Here is a 14,134-nt window from a genome sequence, read left to right as displayed (position 1 = left end):
TTAAACACAACTTTCTTTGTCATTGGAGAATTCATGGGAACCATAACTTTTTCTTCAAAAACGTTATCCATCGGTGTCTCAACTATCTCTATGGTGCCAATCTGCTCAATAATTTCTCTGGCCTTTCATTTATTGATAAGAGCAGTAGGGATAGTAATCTGCACAGACATTAAAGTGGTATTCCATTGTAATTCGAAAACAAACTCTAGATCTCCCAAAGGCTGAACTGTAAATAACTGATCAAAGAGTAAAGTTGGCCTAGCAGCAATTGCTAAATCTAGATCCTTCTTATACTTGAACATAACAACAAAAAGGTTAAGAAAACCTTGCATTCCTTGTGTAAAAGGTTTTTCTAAATTGAAATCAGAATAAGTGATGGTCCACACTCTATTTAGATGATGCCTGACAGAAGTTTTGTGATATTTGTGATTTGCATCAGTAATCAAACCGGCTAATTTAAATGGGTATTCTTTTACATTTTCATCTAAGTCTAGAATACTCACATGTTCATCAGAGACATCCATATCAGACAACAAAGTCAAAAGAGATTGAAAGGAGAAAACCCACAACTAAAATTTTCTTTTCTAAGTGAAACAAAGATATAAAAGAGTTCTTATTCAAAGCACAACATAAAAGGAAACTGAAGGGATATAAAATAAATTAGCTAACTTGCAGGAATGGACGGATGAAAGTATTATATAAGCATCATTACCAAATCTTAACCTCTTCAGTTACTCAACTGTCACAGTGAATACTACCCAATAAAAAATCAGACCAGACTCATGCTTAAGAGTAAACACTACCAAGTGTTAAAAAGGTACTGAAAGGAAACCACTTAATGCTAATAATCAGCTATTAAAATTCGTGTAAATAAAATAAACTAATTCACAACAGCTCTCTTCTGAGAAAAACCCATAAAAATAATGAAAATCGTATAAAAGACTAATGGAAAACTAAACCCCAGATTAAGCAGGCAACAATAAAGTCTCTAAAACTAATCACCAAGTAACCTCCAAATATGAACCATAAAAGAAACCAATAGAACCTATGAGTAGGTATTCATTATTAGTAAACAACCACCTCCGAAAATGAACTGAAACAGAAGAGGTACTAATTGCATCTATGAAGCAGAAATTCATGATTATAACACAACAAAATCCCATAGTCTTCATGTGCAATATAAAATATCCCATACTGAATGTCATTTACAAAAATATTCATAGTAGTAATAATTCTTCCAAAATCCCTACAATACTAGGATCTCATGATGCTAAAAGCAATTCGAAGAACTAGTCTTCTCTTAGTTTTACTGACAAAATCTAATTTTTTGATTTCATTAAAAAAGGTTCCAGAACCATACCCAAACATATCCGCTACAAACACCAATTTGTTGATTGATCAATAATCTCATGATGGTAGAGAAATAAGACCTTATGTACGCTACCTCCTTCAGCCCATGACCTAATCTGAAAAAAATTGGGAAAACTGAAAAGAAAATTAGTAACGCTGAAGACAGAGCAGCTAAGATGAATCAAATTAAAATATAAAACACTTTATAATATTAGAGAAACAAAAAGATTTGAAAAAACAAGTTATCGGAAAGAACTGACTAGACCATCATAAATTGGGGATTTAGGTTAAAAAGTTTAAGAAAATAAGAACACAAAGAGTAAGATAAATTCGTTACAAATTGATCAGTAAACATATAAAAGAAATCAGATAACCATAAAGGAAATATAAGATTTCAAGAACCCTAAAAAACCCTAGTAGAATCAATTGAAGAAGCTGAACGATTTTTTTTTTTTACCAAGTCAGCGTCGCATGACTAATATATTGTGCTTCCATGTATGCTAAAATCCGTATTCGTATATAAGCCAAAACACTCGTTATATTCGGTTGGTAAATCCTCAAACAAAATGGCACCACTATTAAGGTGGAGTTTTATCTGGTTTCTTTTGTCCAAAACATAGCAAATAAAGCAAATTTTAAGATTACACGTAAGAACACTGGGTGTAATTTTAATTTTTCTATGCCACATAAAATTTTGGACCCCGTTAAACAAAAATTCATCTTCAATGGTTGAATCCAATGAACTTGGAGCAATGACATGGACAATGAAAAGTCTAAGAAAAAATGTAACCAGTTAAATCCCTAAAGATTTCTATGTCATTAATTTTATTAATTAAAACTTCTATTTCATGACAAATCATTTTAAAAAATACTTTTATGTTTATCCAAATCTAAATATTATAAATTTAAAACCTTATCTACTTTGAATTGAATTTTAAGAGAAAGGGTCTTATTTAGGCCAAGTATAAAGACCCTCATAATGGAAGTTCTTAAAATGATCTCCATGTAGGATTTTTTCGACCTACTGCAGGAGACGTTCTAAAAGCAAATTCTATGAGAGTTAAGAAGGAGAAAATCTTTATAAATACATGATTGTAGGTTGGAGTTACTCTCACGCTTCATTCAATCAATTAAAATCATATTTCATCAGAACTAACAAAGTAATTATTGAAAATGAAGATTAGACGGTAAATATTGTGTGATACATGATTTGTGTAGTTGTTATAATCTTGATAACCTATCTACATCCAAATATCTAAATATTTAAAGTCCTAGATAAATAAAGCTCACACGTTGAACGGTGAGGAAACCCCCGCTTCCTGTTGGCTGAAATAAGCCTTTGTGGATTTTGTGAAAAGAGAGTTTTGGTGAGGACATTTGTCAACGTATGATTGGTTTAAAAATTATAAACTCAAAAGGAAAACTTAACTTATCGTGTTTGAAATTTAGTGGAAGTGAAAATTCAATTCGGAAATCAAGTACCTACTGTTAGAGCATTGCTCGGTCGAACTCACAAGTGTTGCTATCTCAAGCTTGTTCTCAAATTTAGTTTTCAAAACTATATCTTGGTTTCTAGTCTGCAATTAGTTAAGTCTCAGACTAGGATATAAATGTAGTTGAGAAACAGTTGATGACAGCAGTCATCATTGCAATCTACCGTTTGAAGGCGAAGATCAACAGAAGCTTTTGGAGAACTTCATCAAAAAAAGGTGAGTGAAGACTGAACCACCTATTTCTCAAGTTATATTCACTTTTCTATCATTGAGACGATGTCGCATAACTAATATGACTATCATGCATATACAAGAATTTCGAGCCCAGTTTATCTTGATAATGACAAAGCTTAATGAACATTTGTTCATACTTGATGAATTTCGGTTAAGGACAGTGTATTGTTCGCAATGAAAATCATGATTCAAGTTTTATCGTTCGAAAAATGCCTGGAACAGTGATACGTGTCATTGATGTTATTCGGGAATGTTTTGAATCGATTTAGAGAGAAATATAGAACTAATATAGATCCAGATACAAGACAGTGTTATGATTCTTATAAATTGGGAAAACTGTTATAAGTCTGAATTCGAATTACATGTACTCGTACACGTAGCTATATATCGACTTGCATATTTGTGGTACGCATATCCTTATGCACACCATGTAAAAATATGTTCAACTCGTGAACCGGATCGGTACGCATACTCGTATGCAAACCGTAAAGGAACTTTGGTTACAGAACCGGGTGAGAGTATCCATACCGGTACACGTACCAAAATAGTTTTGTGTTCCGGAACTCGGTTGTGTATCCAAACGGTATAGTACCAAAATAGTTATGTGGACTCCGGAACCGGTCATAGTCTTAAGGTATCCATACCGGTACGCATACCTAAATAGTTATGTGAACTCCGGAACTTGGTTTGGCTTATTAGCTTACAAACCGGTAAACATACTGTGACTGACCTGACCCACAAACGACTATGGTATTTGTAATTTGTAAACCTACTAACCATGTCGATTATTTTCAAGTGTGATTAAATTATTTCTACGAGATAATTAGCATTTGATCAGTTCTCTAAAAACACAAGACTTATTTGATCACATGATTGTGACTCAAGGTTAATATTTTAAGTGTTTATGAAAATAAATATTAAACATTTAAGTTCAAATCGTCTAGTTTCGGCTAACCACCTTAAACATAGTTGATCGTTGTCGTATGCGTCAAAAATAATGTCACTTTATCACTTACAAATAATATGGATTAAGTATATGGCAAGAAAGAGTTCGTTCCCACAGATAGGCTTTTGTTGTTAAACAATTTCAGTTTCTTAGTAACCAGGGGGGGATTTTGAATTTTATCTAAGCAATGAAATAAATTGAAATCAAAGTAAATAATTGGAAGTAAACAATAAGGAGAATATATTGGTCAAGGGATTGTATCATTCACAAACATGTATTTTCATCAATGACTAGAATTGATAATTTAATCCCTGATTTATTAAAAGTCCTAGGATATCTTGATCGCATAAATATCACGTTAATTTCCTAATTTCATTACAAACACATTAAAAGATGCACATGTGAATTATACCTAGAAAGAAACCTAAAGTGTAAAAGCACAATTAAGTTTAACTCCCTAAGAGCAATAAGTTCGATGAAATAGACTAATCAATGCAAACGAACGTGTAAAAGCACTAATTCATTTAATAAAGGTTATGATTCATATGCAATTATAGAGATGTATCACTACAAGTAATAACAACACTATGCTACTTAGAATCAGGGATTAACAACTTTTACGTATTGAAAATCCTAATCTAGCTTTAGATATGAATGCAAATCGGATTGATTCCGGACTCAACCAAATCGGATTGTTTCCGGACTCAACCAAACAAGCAATCTAATCATATAAAAATATTAATAATAAAGCATAAACAATAAATTATTGAGACAAAACTAATGCATTGATTCAAATATCATGTTGAGAAATCAACTTTAAACCTTTAACCAATAATATGTGTTTAGCTACTCATAGCTTTTGAGTTCATCACCATAAATAAAATAATGAAGATAAAAATAAATAAAAATGAAAGCAAACCCTAGTAGAATCGTCGCTCTCCTCCAAATCCCCAAATAGTAGTGTCCGTGATTCCAAAAGTTCTAGAAGACTTTTCCTTTTGTAGCTTTTCTCCAAAGTTAAGTCCAAGTCTTCAAAGTCCAATACTAAGATGTCCACCAAGCCCATATGTAGGAAATACCCAAGTAAAATTCTCAGCCAAAAGTAGTCGCCGGAAAACTGGGATCACCGACCGGAAGTTGACCGAAGAGTAACCTTAAAGTAGAAATTGACGTTTAGTCCCAAAGTTAGTGGGATTTGGACGCTTTAGTCCACTCATCTGAAGCCTAGTACTATAAGATCCAAATTTACCCAATTTAGAACGACTTAATCCTTTTTTTAATGATTTAGTCCAAAACTGATTATTTACATGGCCAAATACCCATCAGCGTAGAAGTTCAAAAGTTCAGCTTTTATTTCTTCGTTTCCTTCGTCACAACTACCTCTCCCAATAAAGAACTAATCCCAAAACCTAACGTCGACATCTTGAGCTTCCAAACGTAAATCATAGAATCAAACAAACACTCGATTCAATTGAGCAATAAGCCTAAATCGTTATCATCAGTTCTTTATCATGAACATTCACTTGAAATTGAGGAGGAAAGTTGGTGAGATTGAATTTCAGCAAATTAATTGCTGGATTCATCGTTAAAATCGATTTGAAAAGTAAAGTTAATCTATTCTTATTATTTAATTTGTTTGCGATTGTTAATTTATCAATTTTGGAAAGAAAAAAAAACAAAAAACAAACTAATTACTTCATTTTCAGTCGGAATTTCATATTCGATCAATAATCAGAGTTTAGATCTGCATCATTTGTATGCTGAATGACTGCTTATGTTGGCTTCACATAGTCACCATATGTAAAATCTCTACAAATCAGCATATATAAATAATTCCAACCTACGTTCTCAGTTTATTTGAAAATTCGCGATCCGGTAATTAAAAAATGATCGTAATATAGTTATTAATCCATTCCCTCCTTTCCCTATTCCTTTTTCTCTATTTTTTCTTTCTACTGTAAGTGATTTTGATTTTATCAGGGAAGAAGAGATTGGGATTTTATTGTTTCTTCATTAATGTCCGTTAGATGAATATCTGATTTGGGGGAAGACCATGATTTTTCATTTTGAAGCGTTAGATTAAAATGATGTTATAGGTTAAAACCCTGTTTTGTATATCCGTTGGATGACACACTGGAAGAAGACTATGCTTTGTGGTGTGCACATGATTTTCAAACATTTTGGTAGTTTTAGGAAATGCAGAAAAGATTGGTACTCTGACATTCTGGCAGCAACCTCAATCCATGCTAGCGTCATTTTAATATGAGAATCCATGCTAGCGTCAATGTAATATGAGAAAGTGGATGATACCACTAAAGGCCAAAGGACAACTAGCTAGTGAGGTGTTAAAGTAAGGTTGGAAGATATATCATAAATATCATCACGGATGCTTATGTTTCTCTGCCACGAATGATTCCTGTCTGTGGTTGGAGTTCTTAGCCGGTACATGCACTAACGCCTCCTTTCTCACTACATATTACCATGGATGTAGAATTGATTATTGGTATATTTTTATATAATGATGGTTAATTATATGCACTTGTTTGAATAATTGTATTAGTCTAGCAAATGTGACTTGATTTTGCAATGCAGAAAACTGATCAATGGGTACATGAAACTGCTAGGAATCCGAAATCAGACATTTTGAAGGATTAGGTATGCCAACCGTTCTAAAATAGTTGTTTTAGTTTTTGGCAAATGTTCTAATTTTTGAAGAATTGGTGATAGCACATCGGATGCAATCATTAAACGTGTTAAGATTCTTAAACAAGGTGATATATGGTTAGCCTTGATCTGGTTTTTTTCCAATGTTATTTTTGCACACAGCTTTTCGTCTAGCTAGTTGATTATAATGAAATGAACAGATGAAACATTTTAGTAATCTAACCTCCCGTGCTAAAGATCATTTTTGAAACATCCATGTTTTTTTTTGCTAATGTACACGTAGTTTTACATATTTGATTATTAATGTGTACGTAGTTGTACACCTGTGGATTGTTAATGTGTACGTAGCTGTACACCCGTGGGTTATTAATGTGTACATAATTATACACATGCTGATTATTAATGGTACATAACTATATCGCAAAATAGTCGTTTAGTTCGCAAAAAGACTTCTAGGAGATACCAATTAATTGACTTAGAAATGCATCTGGTTAGGTGTCAATAATTTGTTGACTGTAGAATTAATTGAGTATGAGATGTATCAGCTCTAGACGCGCTCAGACTTTGTTCGTACTTTAATTTCCATTCTTAATTTTCATTTCATGGAATTAGGGAGCGAAGAGAAAATCGAGAAATCTAATTGGCGTCCTAAATCAGGAGGATATTACAGAGGTGGTTATTCAGATCAGGAGATTATGAATCCACCTACCTCTTCGTCTTCTTCCAGTGGAAATCTAAATCGACCTAACTCTAGCGGCAGTCGACTTAATTATAACGGGAATCGACCTAATTCGGGTGGATGGTATGGTTCATCATCATCATCTTACAGATCTCCTCACCATTTTTAGATGATTAAAATGATGAAGATCTGAGAATAATTTTGTTGTTGTTGTTGTTGTTGTTCTTACTGCTAATCAAGTTATCATTAGATAGACAGTTTCTTATTATTATTTCTTAATTTGATTGTTTTGAATTAAATTTGATGGGATCATTTCCAAACCGAGTTAGGGAGAAAGATAGAACTTCATAATTAATCTTTGATTTGCTTATGCGATATCACTTATCATTCTCCTGATCGAATTCATGCATGTCTACTTTGTGTTTTGGATGATGGGACCTAATGTTATATTACTTTTAATGCGGAACTTAATTCATTTATATCTAACTGTTTCTTATTTAGTTACTTAGCTCTTCATTTACACATCTGACTAAAGCATATTTGCTGACTTCAATTGATCAGAATATAGATAGGTTAATGGTTTGATTGATGCATTTGTCCAATACTTAAGAAAATCTTTGTTGTTTGTCAATATTATTAGGTTATGTTTTCTGAATTTGTAATTTGTTCGTATTAGATCGCCATCCATGTGAACTGCCTTTGTCCCCCGTCTTTATTTAGACAAGTAGATGTTACACATTCTGTAAGATAAGTGTTACCCCATCCTTCTGTGCTACTCCAAGTTTGATGCTTCTTTCGATTCCTTTTGTGCTACTCAACATCGCTTTTTAGAATCCCATCTGTTTTTTTTATCGAAATTCCATCTATTTTCATCATTAATTTTGCTTGATGGAAACAAACATATTTAGATTGATATATGTGAGTAATATTATACAGTGATGGTCCAAGTCATCCAATTTAAAGCCTTTTCCTATAATGTTTTGGGTGTACATAGTTGTACACTTGATAATTGATAATGTGTACATAATTGTACACGTGTTAATTATTAATGTGCATATACTACACATATATATTAATTCTTAGTGCATACTTGTACACATACTTGATGATTGATAATGTGTACATATTTTATATACATGTTGATTGATAATGTGTACATTTCTGTACACATATTGATTGATAATATGTACACAAAAATACATTAGCGACTACTACAAAGAACAACGAGGAAGTAGATAGAAAACCTGGTCCCAGTGCTTTGTATGTCAAGGTCGGCATGGATGGTGCCCCTTAGCTACTAAAGGTGGACTTGAGAACTTACTAAGAGTATCAGGAGCTATTTTTTTCTCTTGAAAAGATGTTCAACTGCTTTATTATTGGTAAATTATTTTGTGTTCCCGACTCCAATAACCTTAACCTAGTATATAATTTTTGACTGAACTTCAAAACGCCTTTTTTAGCATGGATCAGTGATTTTTTTTTGTATGCCTCAGGTCAATGTGGGACACATGGGGATCCTGAGAGACAAAACAACTATATGGATCTTCTTCATGGATCAAAATATGCTCTGCATATGAGGATAAGGATGGTGATTGGATGCAAGTGGGAGGTATTCCGTGGGAGTAAGTCTTTGTTTTCTGTTTTGCTACTTCTTATGGTTGCTTTAGTTTTAATTTGAAGGGGGTGTCATGAATCGAATGTGAGCATAGGCAAAAAAAATTTAGTAGACATGTTTTCCCTGATGCAAAGCAATGCGAACCCTCTAGATTTGTTTCATTTTCTGTTGCCACAACTTGAACAGTTGATTCGTTAATTCAGATGAGGTGACTTAGGCATTTTATTAAGTTAGATACTTGGTGGTGTCTTGAAAGACACGGTGTATAACACAAAATCTATTAATGCATGTTTGGACACGGAAACTTTTTTCCTATTCTACCATTTCTCCCAAGATTCATTTTAGGTGAGATTCACTGTGTACGATGCCATTGCTTAAAATGACCTGCTGCCTAATTTTAACCCGAATTTATTTATTTTAAATATGGGAAGTGGAGTTCCCATTTCTTTCGATAACAGTGTATTGAATAGAGATCCAATGACAAATAAGTTTTCTAATTTAGCATATGATGGGTTGGATTTTCAATGTGTACATAATTGTACACCTGTTGATTTTCAATGTGTACATAGTTGTACCCCTGTTGATTAAGAACATTGTTATACATATGCATTACACCTGTTGATTTTCAATGTGTACATAGTTGTACCGCTGTTGATTAAGGACATTGCTATACATATGCATCTTTTCTGCAAATCCCATGATATCGTTAGATGATTTTAATAACATGCTTGCTATGTGTTTAGGTACTTTTCAAGAGAGCTTAAGAAATTGGAGAAGACAAATGGACAAGTCTTGTAGATGGACGCTTTTCTGGAATTTTTAATTTTAATAGCATGCTTGTGTTTAGGCACTTGCTATATATTAGATTTTAATAGCATGCTTGTTAGTGCTTAGGTGGACGATTTAAGATGTATATGGTGTACAAACTGGTGCATCTTGTCTTGTCTTTGGATTTTGTGGATGTGTACATGTGTAAACTAAGATTTTTAAAAAATGAAAATTATATAGTCATATGGGTACTCTTTTTGTAGATCTCGGAAAAAGCTTTCCGAATATATAAAGTTTGTGAATTTTGGATAAACGGTTCGAAAGATAAATTGATTTTTAACTTTTTTTATATTTGTTTAAAATTGTTGACATCATTCTGAGTCACCATGGACTAAATTGTAAATATTTGGACTAAATTTTAAATCAGGAAGGTTATATGTGTATTTTCATATTTTAAATAACTTTTGGACTAAGTTGTACCTAGTTAACTCGGAGTGGACTAGTTCATACTTTTTGACGCGTTTTTGGACTAAACCGTTTTTTTCCCAACCATAAATCAGCTTCAAGTGACCGGCAAAGTCAATTCGGGCACCGATCAAAGTTGGTCAAGTCGGTCAGACCGAGTTAGGATGACTAATCAAGGTCCAGTCAGAGGCTAACTGGGTGAATCAGGTCTGAGTAGGCGGCTGAATGGTCTAGGCCCGAGCCATTTTGCTAAGGCCTGAACTTGTGTTGCGCAATGATTGCGCTTCACCAGTGCAAATCCAGCCATGATGGCTGTTCCATCATTCCACAACTGCAACTTCAGTCTCACTGCATACAACTGCTCCACCATCTCCTCAAGCTAACTGCAATTTCATTGAGATGTTGATATACCCAGCTTCCAATCCCATCTAACTCTTCATTCTATTGCAGCATTACTAGAGGCCACTCCAACCATTCAATCTATCAGTTCAGTCACCAACAACTGCACCAAGAACACACATGACTATTCCCTATAAACTGCAATTCCCATCTGTATCATTCAAACAACTCACAACATTTCAAGCATTCATTCATCTTCAAGAACAACACAACAACAACTTCAAACTCCATTTGTTTCAGCTTCAACTCCACCTGCAATTGCACCCTCTCAACACACAATTCATCCATTTACAACAACTACCAACATCTTTGTCCCTGAATTCAATTGCGCCATCAACTCCATATCTGCTCACTAAAACCAAGATGCATTGCAGTAACATAACAACACCACTATCTTCTATCCCTTCAGCTCAGTTCCATCTCAGATAACCCAATTTCTGCTTTTTAACAGCATCAACACATGTATCTACTTTGCCCTGCATCTGTAGCTGCACCAGTTCTCCTTCCTTGCAACCACTGCAGCTATTGCAATAACCACCAACACAACTTGAACTGCACAAACTCAGTAGCTCCCTCCTTCACATCCAGTCACAGTAACCTCTCAACACCAAACCAACCTCAGTAAACAACACAATCACCATCATTCCGCTTTATAGTACATATCAGCAAACCCATTTCATCACCAGTTCCTGGCTCAAGATCTTTTTTCCTACAATTCATTAGTACCAGCCACAACCAACTTCTGCAATTACACCTCCTTCTTGATCTCTTAATATGAAGTTCACCATCAGCAACATCATCTCAAGTCACCTGCAATTTCATACATTCTCAGCATAGCCGTTCTCACCACCATAACTCATCACCAAAAGCCCACCATTTTTTTTTTTTGCTGAATCACATTTTTTATTGATTGAAAAGCAAAGTCACAAGACTAAAACAGGACTGACTCAAGGCTGTTACATAGAAACAAAACAGAAATTACAGACTCAAGAAATAGAAAGCTAATAGAATGTTAAATTTTGAAAAAAAAAACATGATTTGGCTCTCATATGTGAGTCCAAATCTGCTTACTGTCATTCTGTAACTACCTTCATGAACTTGCTGAATGATTCTACTTTTAAATCTATTGAGATTAGGCTTAATTTCACCAAAAAGCTTGGAACCACAGCTCTTTCATAGTAGCACAGACAGCTGTCATCCACATCTATTTTACCATTCACTTTTGTGTTTTGCCACCTGACAAACATCTGCAAATGATTTAGGCCTTGAAAATCCAAAAATCATAGTCAACCAATCCCAAACTGCAACACTGAACTCACACTCCCAGAGGGTATGATTCATATTATCTTGATTTGCACAGCAAATGCAGCAGATTGAAACCATTTCAAATCCCCTCTTCACCATGATAATATCATCCACATAAACTTCTTGTTGCAGCTTCCATACATTGCTGGCAATACTAGGATGAATAAAATGCTGCCAAATATATTTTGTCCATGATAAAATTGGCTCATGATGTCTTATTCTTTCAACTGCAGAATGTGTTGAGAAAGTACCATTTTTATCAGCATTCCATAATCTTATATCACCACCACCATGAACTGCAGGAAACTGATGATTGGAGATAAGTGGTTGCAGTTCAACTGGAATGTTCCACTGACCTTCAGATAAAAGTGCATTCACTTTCAGACCAATGTTGTGCTTGACATAATCTATATAACCAATTTTATTTATCAATGGATTTTCCCCCAACCAAATATCAAACCAAACTGAAATGTGTGAGCCATCCCCGATTTTCCATCTGATATCATCTTTTAAAGAATTCCAAGCCCATTTCAGTCCTTTCCAAATTGTGGATTGTCTCCAATTTGATGTCCATTGGCCATATCTATCTTGAAATTTTACAGATAAAAACAGTGCCCATTCTTCATCTGAATTTAAAATTCTCCACATGAGCTTCATTAACAATGATTTGTTGACAACTTTTAGTCTTTTAATACCTAGACCACCTTCCTCATAAGGGGTGCAAACTTTTTTCCATGAAAGAGTTTTGAATTTTCTTGTGTCTCCATCTCCAGACCACAAGAAATTCCTTATAAGTTTTTCACATATTTTAATCACATAAGAAGGCCATCTATAAACTGACATGTTATAGATAAATAAGCTACTAAGAACAGATTTAACTAGCACCAATATATCATGAAAAGATAGTAAGTTACCTTTCTATGCTGCCAATTTGCCTTGAATCACTTCAACTATATGCCAAACCATTACAAATGTAACTTTTCCTGGAGCAAGATATACCCCAAATATTTGTCAGGGAATTTGGCTACTTCCATGTGTAACATGTTACTAATCAGTTTTCTTATTATGTGTGAAGTACCATCCACAAATAGCTTACTTTTGTGTTTTTTAATGATCTGACCAGAAAAAGCTTGATATTCATCTAGTAGTTTAAAAAAATTCTCAAGACTCTTCTTACCTCCATTACAGAATATGAATACATCATCTGCAAAAAACAGATGAGTAGGATGTATTCCATTCTTCATAACCATTGGTTGCATCTCACCTCTTTCCACCAAAGCAGAGATGTTTCTGCTTAAAACATCTTCCATTAGAACAAAGAGAATTGGAGAGAGTGGATCACCCTGTCTCAATCCTCTCCGCACAGAAAAAAATCCACATGTGCCTCCATTAACTAACACATAAATCCTTGCTGATTTAAATAGAATGATTAACCACTCACACCATGCTTCAGAAAAACCATATTTCAAAAGAACTTTAGTAAGAAAATCCCAACTTACTGAGTCATATGCATGAGAAATATCAAAGCTTAATTCCTACATTGCCTCCCCTTCTTTTGAATTTTATCTCATTGACCAGCTCAGAAGCAAGCAAAACTTGCTCATGTATGTTTCTCCATAAGCCACTCATTCTTAAATTTTCCATAAGCTGCCTGCTGAGGAGATATTAAATTTTCCATAAGCCCACTCATTCTTTTGGTGATTATCTTAGTAAAGATCTTGAAAACCACATTAATTAATCCAATTGGCCTAAATAGATTAGCAGTTTTAGCTCCTTGAGTTTTAGGCAACAAGAATAAGAAACTTGAGCTCATCCCTTTTGGTATAAATCTTCTCCTCCAACAAAATTTGATAGTTGCTACCAAGTCATTTTTGATAATGCTCCAACAACTTATAAAAAAGATACCAGAAAAACCATCAGGACCAGGAGCACTCTCTGGATCCATGTCAAAAATGGCAGCTTTAATTTCCTCCTCTTCTGGAAGTATATTTAATTTTTGCTGATCTTCTTCAGTAATGATTTTTGGTATAACATCTAGCAAATTTTCTGCTCCACTCACAGGCTGAAATTCAAACTTCTTTTGAAAGTGATCAACCAAAGCTTCAGCTATTTTGTCTTGATCTGCAACTACATTACCCTCAGTGTCTTCAAGCTCACTAATCATGTTTTTGGAATTTCTTATTTTCATTTAGTATGAAAAAAATTGGTATTAGTTG

Source organism: Papaver somniferum, chromosome 1 (assembly GCF_003573695.1).
Source record: "Papaver somniferum cultivar HN1 chromosome 1, ASM357369v1, whole genome shotgun sequence".
NCBI lineage: Eukaryota > Viridiplantae > Streptophyta > Magnoliopsida > Ranunculales > Papaveraceae > Papaver > Papaver somniferum.
The sequence above is the reverse complement of the archived record's forward strand: the minus strand, read 5'-3'. Positions refer to the sequence as shown.